This window comes from Microcebus murinus, chromosome 1 (genome assembly GCF_040939455.1).
Source record: "Microcebus murinus isolate Inina chromosome 1, M.murinus_Inina_mat1.0, whole genome shotgun sequence".
NCBI lineage: Eukaryota > Metazoa > Chordata > Mammalia > Primates > Cheirogaleidae > Microcebus > Microcebus murinus.
The window spans coordinates 53693185-53698438 of NC_134104.1; the positions used below are offsets into that span (position 1 = coordinate 53693185).

Genomic DNA, 5254 nt, shown 5'->3' on the forward strand with positions numbered 1-5254 from the left:
GAGTGAAAAAGAATGCTACTGATAATTATGCTAGAAAGAAGTAATATGAGATTATCTCAGGCAAAATAGGACACATAGTTTCTCTAGCTAAAGGCTTATCTATCCAAATATAAAGGACATAATGTCTAAAATTTATTAATATAAGTCAAGAAAATAGCACATGTATTTGAGAATTATCTCCCTGGCATGGACACTGTCCATGTTTTCCCCTCAGTTATTCATCCAAGTATGCCATTGAATGTCATATCTGATGAGCTCTGTATCTTTTTTCTACTCTTGCCATTTTCCTTCTTGGTCAACCATAACATTAAACTGTTCCCTAAATACACCAGGGTTTGCACATTCTCTTGCCTTTGTCTAGAGTGCTATTTCCTACCTGGTCTATTCTGTTATTCTATTTTGCTAAGGCTGCCAAAACAAAGTACCTCGAGCTGTGTGATTTCAACAACAGAAATATGATGTCTCACAGTTCTGGAGCCTAGAAGTCTGAACTCAAGGTGTCAGCTGGGTTGGTTTCTCTGAGGGCTGTGAGGAGGGATCTGTTCTAGGATTCTCTTTTTGGCCCGTAGATGGCCATTGTCTTCCTGGGTCTCTTCACATTGTCTTTCCTCCATATGTGTTTGTGTCCATATTTCTTCCTTTTTATAAGGACACCAGTCACATTGAATTAGGGCTCACTCTACTTCACTTGCTTGCCTCTATAAAGACCTTATCTCCAAATAAGATCACATTCTGAGGTACTGAGGGTTAAGACTTCAATGGATTGTTATTGGAGTACACAATTTAACCATAATATGTATGTAGTGAATTTGATTGATTTTATAAAACCCAACTGAAATATAACCTGTTTTGAGAATCTATTTTTCCCCTCACTGCTTCAGTGTCATCACTGAAAACTGTATGAATCACTGCAACTTATATATTTCTATTGTTGTTTTTAGCTTAGATTATAATTTGCAAACTAATATCTAGGTCTCCTATTAGACTATGCACAGTTCGAGAGCAGTGTTATATTTAACTCAGTATCTTCAGAACCTAGCAGAAGATATTATTACTATCATTATCATTATTATTATTACCATGAACACCAAAAAGTTTTATAAAAATTTATGTAATTTTAATTATTAAATACATAAAATAGTATAAGTTTTCAACCTACCTTAAAATAACTTGTTTATAAGATTAGTGCAGGGAGGCATTTTTAACTTTTTTTTTTTTAGCTTGGACTTTCTGAAGTTCCTTAGAAATCAGCAGAAACTTCAGTTAGGTGTTGATGAGATACCAAATTGAATGAAGGCTCTTTTTATTTGGGTCAAATATACCCAAGGACTAAGGAATGTGTGTGTATGTGTATGTGCGTGTGTGTGTGTGTGTGTGTGTGTATGCGCGTGTATACATATATTTAAAACCTGGTTAACTAAAATATGGACAGTCTCAATTAGGGGAAAATGTGCAGTCACAACCAATTTAAGGATGAATTTTTGTATTGTGTGTGTTTTGTGTAAACAATATGGTTGAAAACAATGGAGATTCAAATGTGGAAAAGGTGGAATTACTTAGAATTCAATTATCTTGAAAAAAGTAAAATGTCTTCTATTTTTCTGCATTTCATTTCTGTTCCCTTATCTATGAAATTTATACATCAGTAATAATAGCATCTAAAACTTAATATTTTATCAAGAGCACTTTACTATTGTTGCAGAAAAGAAGAGGTCTTTAAAAGAATAGCCTTGCTGTTATTGAAACAAAAAAATTTCTAGTTCTCAGATGTATTCACTTAATCCCCTCATAATAGTGTCTGTTGCCCATGGCAATTTAGGCCAATTGGTTACAGCATCATGTTCCCGGGCGGAGGTTGACGGCAGGGGTTCCTACTCTGTCAGGACCTGTTAGCCTCACACAGTTTCACAGCCACCTCCCTCGCTGCCATTCATAAAGCATAAAGAGTACCAATTCAGAGAGGGTAGGTGGGTGTTTCCTGTATGCTAATAAATACTATGAACTCCCTCTTTGAGAAAAGAGTATGAAATCACAACTCTGAATCTACCTTTAAGAAGAGATTCAGGATTAATTATGGGAAAATTATAATCGGACTGAATATTTATCCAGAGCAGTGCAGGGAATTGCCTCTCAATGTTTACAATGCTGAAATAGGATGGATTGGATTAACAGAAAGGTCCTAAGTCAAAGTGCAGATTAGAGTCTTTTTTTTCAATAAATATAAATATAAATCCCAACCTCTATGTTGGTTATGTATTTTATATTTCATGAAATAGTTTAAAAAATTGCATAGTCATAAAAATAAAAAATTGGAAGATACCTATCAACCCATAAGCTTTATATGTTGTTAATCAATTTGTTGTAAATGTGCAATAAACTCAGCAATCCCTTTTTCTTTCTCTTTTATCTTTCCTATTTTATCTGGTGGGTCTTTTGTAACCAAACTCCATGAAAAGTCGGTACAGCTCTCTTGTTGGCGCTGCCTACGGAGGTGGCAGCCATCTCCTATTCAGCATCATGGTCGCCCTCAGACCCCTTGTGAATCCCAAGATCATCAAAAAGAGGACCAAGAAGTTTATTTGGCACCAGACTGATATGTCAAAATAAAGTGTAACTGGCGGAAACCCAGAGGCATTGACAACAGAGTTCAGAGAAGATTCGAGGGCCAGATCTTGATGCCCAACATTGGTCATGGGAGCAACAAGAAAACAAAGCACATGCTCCCCAGTGGTTTCCCCAAGTTCCTGGTCCACAAAGTCAAGGAGCTGGAAGTGCTGCTAATGTGCAACAAATCTTACTGTGCAGAGATTGCTTACAATGTTTCCTCCAAGAACCACAAAGCCATTGTGGAAAGAGCAGCCCAGCTGGCCATCAGAGTCAGCAATCCCAATGCCAGGCTACACAGTGAAGAAAATGAATAGACAGCGCATGTGCACATTTTATTTGTGTTTAAATAAAACCATAAAATCTGCCCAAAAAAAGTCAGCGTAAAACTGATATTTGAAAAATCGCCTTGCTCTATTTCTCTCTCCTTTGCAGTGGCTTTAAAATGCTTCTAATTGTTTCCAAACCTAAACATCAATTGGAGCTTTATTTTTGCACTATAGAAAAAAACAACACAGTCTGCCTTTCAAAGGACAGATACCATAATCATATGGAGTATCAAAATGGAGGACCACCACCAGTCTCCAGGTACTGGGTAATATGGCTTGAGGAAATGTGATATTATTGTCTTGTTTTGTTATCAAAAATCTGGGTCAGAACCCTTTTTTTAAAATTCTGGACTTATTTCTTTCAAGCCTTCTCCCTGGAAACCTATTCTAGTTTGTATAGTTTCTTTAAATTTTAAAATAACAAACCAAAACATATTTTCTACATTCTACATATATAAAAATATATAAATAACAACAATATGTTATTTAAATAAGCCTTCATAGAGAAAATGTTGCCATTTTATCAGAAATGGAAATACCTCTGTTATTTAGAATTTAGAGCTTTATTTTCTAAAATGTCTCCTGTGGCTAGGAACAAGATAACCAAATGTCTATATTTTTGAAGAGTTTCAAAAGATGAGGCCTCAGGCCATTCAAATTGAAATTCAATAGTACACAGTATAAAACTACCTCAGAAAAAGAATGCTAAAAAAATGAGAAACATCTCCAGGTTGTCCTTGGTCTTTCAGGGAAATGTGATAAGATTCCTTTAAATGAAAAAATGGAAAAAAAAAAAAACCCTTTGATACAGTCTCTCACAACACTGTAAATATAAATCAAATTGACCTGGAAAATAACAGAACTTTGGGAACTAAAAACTAGCTCAAAATGCCAGTAAAAATAGAGACATAATATAAATGGACCCAGAGAAGCTTCCAATCAGGAAAAATGAGAGAGTGCAGACAAAAAGCACCTAGGATGATTAACAGAACCAAGGCAGAGACTGATGATGTAGTAAGGGTGTCAGTATGAATAGTGTCACTAAGAAAGCTCTGGAACAATTTGGGATATAAATAAATAAAATCTAAGCAAGGTAGACTCAGTAAGACCTCCAAATGATGTTAACAAAAAATTATTTAGCACACCAATTAAAAATATGTAACCTTAACACTTGTACCCCTATAATATGCTAAAATAAAAATTAAAAAATGTTGGATTAAGGAAGTTAAAATGAAGGAATGGAATTTTTTTAAAAAAGAAAAATTAGCTTCTTATTTATGGACACAGCTTAGAAATGATCTAAATACTTCAATGTCTCTTGCCATTCTCTTCCACCATTCTCTTTTTTTTATCCCCTCACCATTCACCACACAAAAATACTCTCCTCACTTTTTTCACTGTTGCTTGAAGAGACCCCAGCGCCATTGCTCTCAAGAGCCTTCAAACATTTGTCATTCTTTAGGAGAAAGATACAAGAGACGTGAGATGAACACAGATGATGGTAGGTCTCAGAGAAGACTCTGCTTTCTGCTTCCTGGTGAAACCCTAGGCACTAGAAAGGGAAGACTGCATGGTGTTTCCTGGGGTTTTAGGTAGCCATAGAGCAATTTCTAAGCCTAAACATGCCTGAAAACAGCAGAAAGATTGAAGGGAGGTATGGGCATGGCAGTCTCCTGCTATGAGGAGGCCAGTTGACAGGGATACGGAGTGTCCATGGGCAACCTCTTTGAGGTGATGACTGAGGGAGGACCCAGTGAGATGACTCAGCAGGCAGTTGTTTGGACAGATGGCATCAAACACCAGATGCCTCAGCCCTATGTCTTGGGACTGTGCAAAGTCTCTATAAATTGATCGCTATTCCTAGGAAGCCCAAGCTATATAGGTCAAGTTTCTGTCATCCTGGCTGAAAGGGGACTGTCAAAAAAATTGAATTGCTACAGAAAACTCAATACGATTACAGTTTTCACACCTGATTTGTGAACTGATTTATCCCTTTATACTGATTTATCAGTGTGCACTGAGAACACATAGAACCTTGAATCCTAAATTTGTAAATATGGAAAGTGTCTCTTAAAAAATTTAAAATTATTTTAAATTAACTTGCAGTATTTTCCCAAGTGAATTTAGCAGTATATACAGATATTCTTTTTTGTTTAAACTTTCGGTTAGAAAGCATCAAAGCCATAATTAATAAGCTTAAATTATTTAAAAAAATCAGAAAGACACTCAAATAATTATTTTACATAAATTATTTTATTAATTTTATTTTACATAAATTAAATTATTAGTCTTCAAGTGAGCCTTGGGTGATAGGTACTATT

The 5254-nt window shown here is 35.5% G+C and overlaps 1 pseudogene; it reads left to right on the forward strand.

The window, feature by feature from the left end:
- Nucleotides 1-2487: 2487 nt before the first annotated feature.
- On the forward strand, nucleotides 2488-2921 carry LOC105878063 (large ribosomal subunit protein eL32-like; annotated as a pseudogene).
- Nucleotides 2922-5254: the final 2333 nt, after the last annotated feature.